The following is a 15,569-nucleotide window of genomic DNA, read 5'->3' as shown; positions in this document are numbered from 1 at the left end:
ACAAAGGCGCCACTGTATATGGGATTTAACATTGTGACAGCATTGCTGTTCTGTCAAACACACAAGGCTACGGTGGCGCTATCTATGCTTTCCATAGCGGCCGTTTTGGTTATTTTAATGATCCATTGAAGGATGCGTCAATCTTGTCCAATAGCCCATGCTATGTTGACACCTACCATGTATAGTAGGTGCTTGTCTGTGGTTTTAATGTCTCACTTTCGCAGACCCCCTCAAAGGAGGAAGTCATTTTGAAATGATGCCTGGCGGAGAGGCAAGCTGTGTCATCCGCAAACAAACATTTTTGACATCCTTAAAATAACTTAGGTAAGTCGGATGTAAAAATATTTTATAACTAGATTACCCAGCGTGCCTAGCCACGCTTTAACAAAATTTGAAAGCGGATAGCTATGCATAATCTCTCAAAGATTGATAATGTTTATGCCTAACTGGAAAATGACAACATGGACTGATAAATTTCTGAGCTGAAAAGCATACTCCGTCCCAGTGGAGGTGTAATGTTAAAATTAGAGGATAATGGTTATATTTTTATTAACCCTTCAGTCGCCGTGTGGTTTGCTACCGTTAGAACCACCACGCTGTAGCTGTGTACGATAAGTGAGGTTTTTTCACCACTGTTGTACAAAATACAACAGCGTGACGACTGAAGTGTTAACATGACCCGACATTGACACGCATGATACTAATGATCGCTAAATCGCCTAAATTTATGCTCTGACCATACTCGATCGAGCACTTGGCCTTAATGCTGTTGTAATGTTCCAATCTGGAATAATTACAGCCAAATTGCTTTTGTAGTGTTTCTTCAGCTGTGAAACATTTCGGAAAATTGTTTGGGGACGGACCTGGTGTAGTGGTTAGAACACACGCCTCTCGCCGAGGACCTGGGATCGCATCCCATTCCCGACATAGTCACTTATGACGTAAAAAGTTTTGGTGACGACTTCCTTCGAAAGGGAAGTAAAGCCGTTGGTCCCGAGATGAACTAGCCCAGGGCTAAAAATCTCGTTGAAAAAGATAGAAATTTTTTTTTTCGGAATTTCCGGAACATTCTATAAATTAGAGAGAATGACATTCTCGAATACTTTACTGAATCGCGCTTTTCATCCAACACATCATATGCGTAATATCAATACATTGTAAAAACTGCTCTTTTGATGCGCTTGGCATGAAGCATGTAACATGAACTTTTAGAAAAATAAGCATATATCTGCACAAAATTGATTTTGTAGCATGAGTGAACATACATATTGGACATAACATTTGCAACATTTTCGATTTTCTATACAAAATGACCAACTTTGGTAAGCTATATCTTAGTTATTTATGGACCGATTTGAATGAAATTTTGGCAGAACATAAGACTTAACTTGAATTTTAACATATATTTTTGAGTGATTTTTCCAATAACAAGTTCAAAAGCAGTAACGGTTTGACTAAAGTGAATTTTTTGACGATTTTTTATAAATGAAATTACTAAACTTGATAATACATCTTCGAGCTGTTTAGTAGAATACCTATAAGTAGATGAAAAAACGAATTTAGTACTATACCATTTAAGTCGAGTCTAGTACACGACACTGAAGACGGCCTTACTGTTGAGGTCGAAATACGCGTATCTGTCAAAGGATACAAACTCTAGTGGAATTAAATGGTATAGTACTAAATTTAGAAAGTACGTTTTTTTTCATCTACTTATTACTAAACTTATTGAATGAATAGCTTCATGGTATCTTCATCAAAGTTGTAGATTTTAACGAGATGTACAAGTTTGCTGATGATCGTTTTTGTGTAGGGTAATCAGATTTTGAGATAAATAGTTTTGAATTTTACTTATAAACTCGTGATAGCAAAGAATATTCAAAAATATATATTAAAATTCAAGTTATATCTGATGTTCTGTGAAAATTTCATTTAAATCGGTCCATAAATAACTGAGATCTAGCTTACCAAAGTTGGTCATTTTGTATGAAAAATCGAAAAAATTGCAAATGTTTTGTCCAATACTGTATATTGGTTCAGGAGAGCTCGATTTTGTTTAACTTTTTTAAAGATAAGTTCCAAAAAACGAAAACGACAACGATGAAAAATTCTATAACATTCTACGAATGGGGATGACACTTCTTCTTCTTCTTTCTGGCGTTACGTCCCCACTGGGACAGAGCCTGCTTCTCAGCTTCGTGTTCTTATGAGCACTTCCACAGTTATTAACTGAGAGCTTACTATGCCAATGACCATTTTTGCATGTGTATATCGTGTGGCGGGTACGAAGATACTCTATGCCCTGGGAAGTCGAGAAAATTTCCAACCCGAAAAGATCCTCGACCGGTGGGATTCGAACCCACGACCCTCAGCTTGGTCATGCTGAATAGCTGCGCGTTTACCGCTACGGCTATCTGGGCCCCTCAATGGGGATGACACATGGTCCATAAAACTAGAATATTCTGTCAAATAACTGTTGTAGTGCTCTACAATTTGAAATTGTAATGTTCTAACAATCAAATTTACAGTTGTAGTGCTCTAAAATTGCTGTTGTAGCTATTAATGAAACTTTTCGGTGAAATATTTCAAAGCGTTACTGACATACAGACAACTCTGGGATTTTATATATATGATATTGGTCCCTAAATGCTGCTTCGAGGAACACCAGCTCTTACAGGAAGTTGATCAGATTTTCTTAGGCAGCGTCCATTTATTACGTAACGCTAAAATTGGAAATTTTTGCCCCCCCCCCCCCCTCCGTAACGCTTTTTGTATGAAAAATTTCAAAATTTTGTATGAACGTAACGCTTGAGCCTACTCCCCCCCTCCCCCTAGAGCGTTACGTAATTTGTGGATGCCGCCTTATACTTAACCTGGAGTGTACAAATTGACAGATAACTTCGGATTATACTTACAATGTATGTTATAAAATTAAAGTGATTATAAACCGACGCCAAACTTTGAATTTTCAAGAGCACAAGCAGGCATTGAAAATGCTCAACTCATGAGCAAAAATCAATTGATTTTATGCTAACTTGTTGATCATCAGAGGGGTAGGCCGTGAGCAACATAGATCGGTGAAGTTTGGCGCTCGCCTCCAGAATCACCTGTGATCGTTGCCGCTCATAAATAAAAAAACAAGTGAGCTTCTTAGAAAACAGTAGCTTTTTGGCGCACTTGAAAGCTGGTACGATTATAGATTGAGGACCAAAATCTAGCTACATTCATCTTATTTTTTATTCGTTCACTCAGTCGTCCCTTTGGATTAGTGGGGATACTTTAATTGGTAATATGAGATGTCTCAAGAAATGATTACGACGCGAAACCTATTAATCCTGCTGAACGAATGTATAATCGTACTTTAAATGCTGTGTATGCTGAGTGAGACTATTTATTTTGGTTTTTTGGTGCTTTTACAGCAGTGCCTCGGTACATTTAAAAAACCCTTTCCAAATTGTTTCGGAGATGGTAAAGTTATTTCCATTGTTCTATATAAATTGTATGGGAGCCAAAAAACAAGTCAATCAAATCAACGATTTACGTTATTTTTTCTAATGATCGGAAAAATCATCTTCCAATATTCTCAGAAAGCTTTAAAAAAGTAGACATAACCGAAATCTGATCAAAATACCATGTATACTCCTTTGCATATGGGCCTCTCATTTGTAACATGGTGGTCTTCCTCATTCGTAACGCTGTGACAATCTTCAGAAGCAATAAAAAAATTGGGGCTGCTAGAAACCGAGCAGCTTATTGCTTTTATTATAACGATAAAATTAATAAATCATTAATGTGAATGAAAGTCTATTTTGCAAGTTAAAGAATTGCATTGAACTAAAAAACACTTTTGTTTGAACAAACTAGATACATTTTCTAATTATCTTCAAATGCCAAAAAGCTAAAATCTCTTTCTACTGAACATTGGGTTGCAGGGATAGCTAGAATAGTATCCGCAAGTTTCCACAGCATTTTGTTTTCAAATTTCGCTTTCAACCAATACTGACGTACATCGAACTTTTCGTCATCAGGATCTTGTTGGGTTTGGTATTGAACATTGCGAATCAGTGCTTCCATCGAAATATTCTCAGATGAATTTCTACTGCTCTCGCCATATTTCTGGCTTAGGTTATCTAGCATACTGAGTTTCTTGTTATCTTGGATTGACTGAGAATTCTGCAGGTTTCCATCGATATTTTCTAAGTTTCTAGTACGGTCAATTCGAACGAACAGTTTCACGAGGAAATCCTTAAATAATAAGAGAAAACTTATGTATTTGTAAAAGCTTGATATTTCAGGTCATATTACCACATTTTTTTTCTTTTTCATGTATTATAAAAATCTGCGAACCGGCGTAATTGAATCTAGGGTCCAAATAGAGCGCAGCTCGCAGTGCGTGGCTTTCGAGCAGAATTTTGTCTCTTTTGGCGAAAGATGCCATAATGGAAGTCTTGAATGTGTTTTCATCACCTAGCATGCTAAACATAGTTTTTTGCCAATAATAATAGAATTCACTTAGCGAACAATCCTGCTTCTGGATTATTATGGTAGAATCGTACATTGGTCCAAATGCTTCTACATACTCTTCTATGAATGACCAGCATTTTGTAAGATCTGTAAACAATAGTTTCATCAATGTTTATCATTAAATAAGTAGTTTAAGCTTACCTAATTCTTTATATTGCACTCCAAAATTGATGAAAAATTCCTTTTGCGTTAGGAAATCCCGCAACATCATAAAATTAGTATTCCATCTTGTTTTCACGGGGATATGAGGTGGCTTCACACCTTTGGTGATCTCCAAAATGCGCTTGAACTCACCACAACGTAGCTTTTTCGCAATTCTTGCTATTTACTTCAGAGGACCTTCAAAGGATTTGCACGCATCACTGACAACTAATTGTAGCGTATGGGCTCCGCATCGGATACACAGGGCTCCGTTCTCGACAACAACTTCCTTTAAGTTTTCTAGTAGCGTATTCGTAGCATTATCGATGTCTTCGAGCTCGTCGGGATCATCAATTGATTCGTCAATCGCTTCGTCATCAAGTTCTTCATGATCATGCTGGAACTCCCGGATAACTAACTTCATTCATCGATTTAATCATTTTTATCATATTTGCGCCGTTATCCACCGTTACTGAAAAGATTTGCCACTTTTGAATTCCATATTCTTCGGCGAGTTTGAACGGCTCTTTACAAAGATTTTCGCCACTGTGCCGTTCATGGAGCTCAACAACACCTAAAACGTATAACCAATTATTGGAATGAAAATTATTAAAATGTATAGAAAATACCTAACGTTTCACCAATTTCCCGTCGAGAACATACTGGCATTTCACCCCCAGTACACTGCGGTACAACTTTTAAGCAGCATCAACCTTCAAGCTAACAAATTTGCCAGAAATTTCAGATTTTATAATAGTTTTTATGTTCTGCGCTGTTTTATCCACGTAGTCTCTTATGTTGTGACTATTTACAACGACATTTAAAGCCTTGGATAACGGATTGATTATGTCGCGTAGCATGTCGCGCAGCCGGTCCACGTCATCGAAGCAAATGGGAGGCAATGAATCGTTACCAGTTTTACAAGCGCGCCAATAAACGTAACTTTATTGATAGCGACTGAAACCATCGGATCGCTGCGCTTCTTCTTTTCCGGTGGTTGTTCCTCTGGGACAGGATCGCTAAGATTCATGACATTATAATCTCGCGGGTGAAGGGTCTTGAAATGACGTACAAAATTCGATGTGTTACACGTTTTCTGGATGTACCCGCTACCTTGAACTCCACATTTAACGCCTTCATCTGGAATTCTTTTAGTAGCAGCCCTCAATTTCGCTTCTCTTGAAGAACACGCAGACTTGCGTGACATTTTGAAGGACCGATGCTTTCTTCTGAAGTCAGATTAATTCACTTGTGTTGCGACGGAGCACACGTCGATTTGATTACTCTTGCTCATTGTTTATCATAGCAACGAACTCTCGTGATCATTCATTTGAATCTGCCTGATCAGCATAGTTCGCTCACAGAAAGTGGGTAATGTGATCATTGCACAATGGTCGAAAAAAAACGAAGTTTGGCCAAAACTAGTTTTATCGCTTTAATCGATGAAATATGTAATCTGAATATGTTATTTGGCGTTTTCATTGTTTCAGAAGGGGTTATTCAAATATTACGTAACATTTTTTAAGAAGTTTTTTTTCATTAGAAATGCAGTCAAATTCAGCTGAGAGCACAAACTTTGTTTGTATTTTAACGAGTTTGATCAAAATATGTATGAAGAGTGGTTAAATATATTTTATATCAACTTTGAATGAAAAATATCGTCAAAATGTATGAAAATATTGAATTATTCAAATAGCTCTAACTTGCAAATCAGCAAATTTCTGCAAAAAATTTTAACGTTTTTTGTAAGATTTAAGGATGCATTTTAAAGTGCAATACTCGAAATGGCGGCGACATGACGCGACAAGAGTTGTTTTTCATGTTCAAAATCATCAAAATTACCAAAGTGTAATATTGAACGGTATAAAAACTTTAACCAAATATTTTTTTTAATCCTCACGCTCGATAAAAGTGTTGAACCATAAGCCTTCAGATAGTGTGAAACTTTGGGAAAATATTGCATTCCTTAAATATGAATTTTGTACTTTATTTTATTATTACGTTTTTCAATTTTTTGACTTCAGTCAGTTTGACGTCATAAAAGTCAATGAAAGTTAAATTTTAGTTCAATTTCAATTAAGAATCATAATAATATAATACATGAGGTATATTTTAAAATGATAAAAATCATAAAAATTTCAAAAAAGTGTTTTGGTAGTTTTGGCCGCCCCTTTATATGGAGCCCGACCATTGTGCATTGCTGGATCACGCTCACAAAGCTCGCTCACACCTTCAATGCCTGAGCACAAGACTGGAGAATCTGTTAACAGTTCGCGTTGAAAATCAGTCAAATTGCTTGCTTGCTTGTGTTGACCAATGGGATACATTTTCAACGCGGAGCGCTGTTCGGTTCTCGAGTCTTGTGCTCTTGAAAATATAAGGTGTGGCTTCCATCACCTTAAAGCTTTTTAAAATTTTATAATCAAGCCTTCATGCCAAACAGTGAATGCTTCTTCTATGTCTAGAAGAGTTATGTTGCTCTGAACAGTTTTTAGATTTGTTAGGACGAATCAAATTTGTTACACGTAAAATTTGATGAGTGGTCGAATGTTCATGTCGAAATCCGAACTGTCCATCATTCTGTTCAAGTTTGGAGGATAGATGACAGCAAATTGATTGGACAAGAGCTTAAAGCTTCAGCAGGACCTTGGTCTTTTTTCCATTTGTTAGGAAAATATGCCAACTGAAAACATTTTTTTAATAGCAACTAGTGAATTCGTTTTCTAATTTCAACATCACAATGATTAATAATTTTTATTTCATTTTTTTGTAATTCCACAATATAACAATTAAGTTATAGATTACTTTGATGTTTCAATAAAAATATGAAATAATTTATTAAGTTTTCAGTGCTATAAAAAATGTGTTTATTTTTTTTTGTTACACGCAAAAAAATCCGTTTCCCTATCCGTGAACAAAAAGTCATGGCAAACGGAACGCACTGCTTGTTGGATTACGTGATTCCGTTCTCAAAAGCGTGATTCTTGGCATCTCGTTTTTGTGAACATAATCGCTTTTAGAAGAACACTATTCTTGTCTGTTTCACTGCTATGCTTGTTTAGTAACGCCTTCAATACCATGACACTGAAATCATGATATCTAGAACCCATAAGATCGAACTCGCGATTTGGTTCTTGACAGAGCGTTAATGATTAACGGGTTGCAATGATTGATTAAGTGATTAATGATTGAATTCAAGTTTATCATGAATAAAGATTATGATTAATGGTTATTTTTTGAAGTCATTATTAATTATTGTGATTGATGATTAGGCTAAAGTATGATTAATGATTATGAATAATGATTAAATTTCATTTTAAGATGATTAATGATTAAACTCAGTATGATTTGTGATTATGATTAATGATTATGATTAACCCTTACGTGAATGATGTCAAATTTGATCAAAATTTTCAATTTCATAATAATAATTTTTAAATTATCATTTATCGTATTTCTATTGAAAACGTCGCGACCCATTGTGAGCCTGCACTATACAAATCTCGTCCAGCACATCGTTGGCGAGTAGTATGTGGTGTTTCTATACCTAATAAGGCTGATACAAATATTAAATTTCTTTTATGTCCGAGACCACTTGGAAGGTACGAGGGGGGGGATAAAAATAAATAAGGAACAAAAAAATAAAAATTAAAAAAAAAAAATATTTTTTTGTAATTATTATTTTTAATGATAGTTGTTAAACTTTTTTTAATCGTCCTCTGGATCATTATTTTACTTGTTTTTTACTTTAAAATTGAAAAAAACCTAAATGATGTCAAAAAATGATGAATCTTTTATTTTTTCTCCCCTTCAAAATTTTCGGATTTTCGAAGGGGGGGGTGACATAAAAGAAAATTAATATTTGTATCAGCCTAACTAATGCACTCTCGGCTTAGGCATTCAACAGTAGAAACCGTTGTGCCCATGAGTCCTCTCGTGGTGTAGGGGTAACGTGACCTACCTAGTGAACAGGGAATCGTGAGTTCTATTCGCACCGAGAAGACATTATCGCAAATTTCATATTAATTTTTCCCATTTAATCCAATTGAGGAAGTATTTGTAATGTTTAGTTTTACGATAGCTCAAAATCATGTTTTTCAGTAGTCTTCTAACGAAATTCCGTAATTATCAGGATTGCTGTTTGTCTTCAGAACTGCGGGTATCGATTCCAAATTTACGATGATTCCAGATTCAATTGGGTGGAGTACTGGAGTAGCCCCCTTAAGGAGACACGGAAGACCGTGTTATTAATGCTATCTTTTGTCTCACTCTAACAATTATCATCAAAACTTTGTGGAAGTAAATCTCGAGTTTTAGTGATGCGTTGAAGCTGAAAATTTATTGGGTTGTGCACTACATATATAGAATCATAGTGATATATTTTTCGCATCGATATATGGAGTGGTTCTTGGTATTTGCTTCTTCAAATGGATAGGGTGATTATGATGACGTCCCGTGCGGCCTTAAGATTCAGTAGCCACTTTCATATCGAGTCCCTAAAGTTATTAATGATTTATCAAGCCTCATTGTTTTGCAGACCGAGTGTAAAGAAGGATGGTTCAATAGCAGAGCGTTCAGAGTATCATGATTCGAAAGTTGATGATTGAACAAAAAATTGATTCAGATTTTTCTCAATCATAAGTGTATCAATAAATTTTCAAGAGTGTGATGCATTCGTTGCGTACTTAAAGGTGTTTAGGGCATCTCATGTCATTTAATTATTGTTTTTATGATTAATTAATTTATGATTAAGTTTGCAAGCAATGGGTTGTACGCTAAGACTAGATAATGATGATGATATTACTTAACGCACAATCCTACATACAAATCTTTTGAACATCTTTATGTGAAATTAATCACAAATCGTTATTAATTGCTCTGGTTCAAGAGCCAGTATTCTGGAAGAAGTGGCTAATATATTGGCATTTTGAAGGGTAGCTTGTGACACATTCATGAATTATCAAGGTTTAAGTGGATGTTATTGATGCAATTGAACATATGCCGGGGTGTTAAGGTTTGTTGATTTCCCGGGGAAAGTTTTCAAAATATTGGTATATTGGTAATATTATTATAATAAGTAATATGGTATTTGCTCGCCTTTCTAGTGTTTTTTAATATTTTTTTTGTTAAGTGGAGTGTTAGAATTCAGTTAGTTGCTTATTCATACTCCAATAATTCCTCCGAAGCGAAAGTGAAGCATTATATTGGTAGTTTTAAAACCTAGCTTTTCATCTCAAACTTCATGAATTTTGCTAACGAAGCCATTGATTTAATTCTTAATTATTAAAGTATAAGATATCAATTTTTTCGGAAGAATTGTTAGGGGGTATCCAGTTGTTTATATTTTCTGAATCTACGTTAAAGTTTGAACCAGAACCCAAAGCTTCATAATTGTCCGAGCCCTGGAACTATTTGAATAATACGTATGAAAATCTCTTTTGAATCAACCCCCCTCCCCCCAAATTTATCTTCGAGGCGATTTAATAATTTCTAATATCAATCTTAAGATATTTAAGCGCAATAAAATTGTGATATACTTAAAAAATGTGATCTTTCGAACAAGCTACAAAACACTGCAAATATTTCATCACTAAACAACCCCATTCATGGAGAAATGTTGAGTAAAATCAGTTTGAACATTTGATTGGAATTTTCTGACGAGATCTTTACTGCCCATAAAAGCATAACTGTCCCATGTGGATTTTCGAACCAACACCTTTTTTCGTCACAACATCCATGTTTTAATACATACTTTACAATGCATATAAAAATTAACACACTTTGTTTGAAAATATTGTGGAAAAATATGAAGTTGGTGAAGTCCCATATTGAAAAATAAAGACATAAGAGTCTCTATATGAACTTTCAACCCAAATAGCAGCTGCAAAACGTGAATTGTGATCATGTTTATATTTTCTGCTGACCAATAGGAGCAAAATGAGTCATCTGGGCGGTTTTGTTCAATTAATATGGTATGCCTAAATTCACTAGTAAATTATGCACATTTATATGAGAAGACAAAGTTCAAACTTTGAGCGCAATTTTCTCAATGCCTAATTTTTCCATATGTGATAGTTATTCCTTTATGGGCAGTTTATGAAAAACTGGAAAAATATTTTTTCAAACAATGTTTTAAAGGAATTTTCGACCTTCCTTGATCTGAATCTAGATTTCAGTAAAAACGGTTTAAGATTAAGATTGCTGTAAAGAAGTTCAAAAGATTTTTATTTAAGATTTATTGTCAACCAAGGGAAAAATTAAAATAATCCGTTTGTAGCATACTTCAAGGCGTTTAGTGCATACTTTCAGGCATTAAGCCATTGAATGATCAACCATTAATAATGATTATTAATAAGAATGATGATTGAATGGCATATCACTAAGCCACCTTCCATGAACCACGTCATGCTCAAAGGGGGTGGGGGAAGGGCAGGCTCTTGCGGTACGACTGAAACAAAATTTTGAAAAATCTCATGCAAAAAGCATTACGGAGACAGGAGAGCTTTCCCCGGGGTTAATTTTTAGCGCTATGTATGCACGTATGCAACGAATGAGCCATAAACATGAAAATGAACTACTTTACTTATTATTGAAGAGGATAATTCAAAGATTAACTTATCGCTCTGCTACATTCAGTGGATATCTCCAGGCGATGTAGGATTGCAAACATTAAACGTGAGCAAAAACAGCAAGGATCTACTTACAGAAATACCACCTACTAGGGGAAAAGGACTAATTTTCAATCTCGAAAATTTTGTGCAATTTTTGCGGATTTTCATCCAAAGTAGTGCTTGGTCGAAATTTGGTTGATCTGCGCCTTTAAGCAGCAATCCTTCATGTAGAATGGTACCTGTCACAAGCGTCCAACCGGGTCTTCGGATTCGGATCAAATATTATGGATCCGACAGAAATAAGGACAAACATTTATTTTTAAATATATTTTTTTCTCAATTTACAAGCGTCGCGACTAATATTTGAATAGTGCGCTGTGTTCATAAATATCATAAGAATGCAGCGCCACACATGTCATTTTGACAGTTATGTCGGGAACGAGTCACACGTCGCGTGTCCCACACGCGCGTTCCGATTTGGTGGGCGCGCGACAATACTACTGAGAAAATGCACCGTCGTAGATGAAGGAAATATTTAATGGTCTTTTTCAGTCTTATGGTAACGTCCGCGAATATAGAGTAAAACCATGCTGTACTTGGTTCCTTGGGCATAAGCTATCATTGTTCTTGAAACACGATAGAAGAAATGCAAAATTTGTTTATACATTAGAAAGCAATGTTGTAAAATTTGTCGAATTTTGTTCAATGATTGATTGATGATTGATTAAATGTTTGATTTATGATTAAGATTATGATTACTGAATAAAACTGACGATCTTTATGATTATGATTAATGATTGATGATTAAAACACAATATTGCAATGATTATGATTAGCGATTAATGATTAACTCTTGATTTTTTGTGATTAATGATTAACATTTTTGATTAATCATAATCATTAATCATTAATCATGATTAAATTTATGATTAATCATTAACGCTCTGGTTCTTGATATCGAGAATTCAGTTCATGGGCGCTGTCAAAATGTATAACGCATGCGCAAACACGAGAACACTGTAATCAACAATGGAGCTCCGAATGTAAATGTGGAAAAGTGGTTTCGCTTTCAACCAATTTAATTAGAATATAAGACATTTTATGAGTGGAATGCCGAACAATAAGTTCATTTTGTTGCTGTTGTTGCCAAAACGTTGTCAAACGTAGTCTATTGCTTGATGGTAGCCGGATTTGTTACTGAAAAAGACCATATTCCCCGGAAGATAGATTCCTACATCACTGAATTTCAGTTGTGTTTCACATTTCTTCGGCTTGTGCAGTATTTAGTTTTGTCAATGTAATTATTATTTCTACAGACGTGCAGTAGTTTAGTCATATTTTCCACAAAATGTACTAAAATGTTTTGTGTAAAATGCGGACCCCACAAGAAGAATTTTCTAATAATATTCGTGATAAAAATCACAGCTTCTGAAATGCCACCATGAACATTGTTCCTGTTTTCAAGAACAGTGTTCTCAAATAGCGGAACGAAAATCACGGATCCATCCAAGCTCGCAGGCGTTACGAATAATTTGTAGAACATAGTTCCCGATCTCGTGGTGTATTTTCGTAAAGCAAAAAACTGTATGTTCTGGAATTCGTGATTGAATGTTCGTATTTTTCGGAACGGTTCTATTTGCGTGTATCGAGCACTCAGCCGTGATAATTTTTTTTATTTCTGGATATATTTTCGCAAGTTCCTCTGGAAGCTGCTTAGCACACTCTTCTACAACTCAACTATAACACTGCACTGAAAATATTGTGGATTGGCAATTTAAAATATCATGCTTAACAAGATGATCTGCTAGTTTTCGAAATATTCGCTAATGAAACTTTTATAGTTTTCTTGCTAATCTGAGACCAAGCACCCGATTCGCGTGCAAAGCATATCAAAAATAACATATTTCATTAGAAACCCATGGTTAATTGTTTGTTCTAGTTCTAACAAAAGATAGCACTGATGGTATTTGATGTTATTATGAAGGGGGTGAAACAGAAAAACAGAGACAGTTAAATATTAGGATACTTACTTCCTAAAAAAATAAAATGAGAAATGGACTGGCCAGGTATGGAACTCACGGTCACCTGCTTGCGTTGCAGAAACGACACTTATGAGACGACTATCAACTCTTTCGAAAAATTTTGATTACATAAATGAAATTCGCACTATTTACGTAAAATTCATTACGTTAATGCAGATTTAAGTGTGCAATGGTTATAACCTGGGAGGGAGGCACCGATACTACACACGAAATATAGAACAATGTTTGTTTGAACTGCAAGATAACTCCAGCTTGCCAACAACAATTAAGGCAGGCTTGGTGAAAATCGCTAGTTTTCTTTTGTTGTGTACTTTCGATTTTTCCTGACAAACATGGAAACAGGGCCACAGTTTTCTATGCACTAAATATTCATTTTTATTGGAAAAAGTAATACGATGCGTTTTTCATTGCTTTATATTCAATCCGATTGAAAGGTGCTCACGTGACATTACTTGCATTGTGTGCATGAATAGATTTTCATTCGATTTTTGTCACTTTTGATGAAATGCGAAAATGTGTTTTAATCAGTTACGCGCTTTTTCCATGTTAGTCCAATGTTTGAGATCTCGGCTCACAGTGACTGTTCGTGACAGCGGAATCCCGGCTCACTATGACGTACAGAAATTTTGTATTGGTTTCTCCCTCCCAGGTTATAACGTAATATTTGAAAAACACGTGAGCAACGCTTGTGCTAATTTTCTGTCAACCACGCCACCTGCATCCCATTTCCATACTTTACAAAGCGTCGAACGTCAGTTCATGAAGGAATTCCATTCCGTTCGTCCCTCCACGATACTGATGGGAAAATCTCGGCGTCGCATCAGACAAAACACACTCACCACCCCACGATTTCCCAAACTGTGTACACACATTTCCCGCCCCCTCTCGAACAGAGGGTTGCAATGCATGTCGCACTCTCACACCTTCACAGCAGCGCGCAAGGACGATGACGGCCAACCGACCGAGCAGAGGAACACGCAGGACGCAGGACGACGAGCATTGTCCTCCGACTCCAGCCAGCGGCGTGCTCACTCACACTCGCATCGTTCGGGCGGTACCGTGAAGCGACGATAAGGTATGGTCTAATCCACCGGTGTACTAAATTCACTCGATCTGAGAATTGTGACACTTGAGCGGGGCACGCTCCCGTATGATCCCCACGTGATCTGGACCCGCTCTAGTGTCAAAATTCTTTGACCGAGTTGGTTTAGTACACCAGTGGATAAGACCATAGTAGTTCATTTATTTAGGGGAACTTACGTATTTCGGTGGAGCAAGTGCGCATCGATAAGGCGAGTGTGGAGCAGGATGGAGAGAAGCAGCCACGAACCGAGTATTGTAGCGTGAAATTGTTGATTCAGTTTTATCTGTTTAGATGTTAACTAATTAAATGAATATGAGAAGATTTTCAACTGGTTTTAAATGATTTATTTGAATAAATATCTATATTTTCTTGAGTTTTTAAACAGATCGGCCTACCAAAACTATCCCAAATAAAAGTTTCTGTCATTATTTAATGTTTTTAATTTAATTTTTCACTTAAAGAAATCGACATCGAATATCGACAGAGTTGCGTATGATGAATAATTTATGATATTACCATGAAACGATTTTAAATTTAGAGACTTAAAAAAATTTAGTAAATCGATAAAATTTTTATCCGATAAAATCCTCATTCAACTGGGAACTGGACATGCTGCTACTAGCATGGCAATCAAAAGTATTGCTTCCTAGTCTAAGCATATTTCATAAAAAAAGTGATTAAGAAATCTGAGGAATTTGATAGCGTTTTGTGCCACAAAAAGTTTAGCTCTGGGGCGTTTTAAGGCTAAAATCTCTCGTCGTGGGTATATTCTACCATGAACAACAGTCTACAAATACTTTCCATGAGAATTTCTTGATTTTCCAGGCTGATTGAAATGTTTTGATAATTTTAATTTTTTCCAGGTAATAGTATTATTTTGTCATCAATTACTCTTTTAAGCAAAATTTCCTCCAAATGTAGTAAAAATTCTAGCCGATTTGCCCCAGCTTTTAACCTTTGTCTACTTTTATAGCAATGAAACATAATCAATGTCTGGAAACAGAGTTCCAAAGTTCCAACATATAATACCATAGTAGCATACTTACTTATGTCAATGTCTGAAATTACATCAATTTTGCAGGCGTTGAACTCCTCGAATCAAAAGGCTAAAGGACCAATGACACTCCACTCGACGGTATAGTCCAGCCATTCGCGAATCGCTTTTCC

This window comes from Aedes aegypti, chromosome 3 (assembly GCF_002204515.2).
Source record: "Aedes aegypti strain LVP_AGWG chromosome 3, AaegL5.0 Primary Assembly, whole genome shotgun sequence".
Lineage (NCBI taxonomy): Eukaryota > Metazoa > Arthropoda > Insecta > Diptera > Culicidae > Aedes > Aedes aegypti.
The sequence above is the reverse complement of the archived record's forward strand: the minus strand, read 5'-3'. Positions refer to the sequence as shown.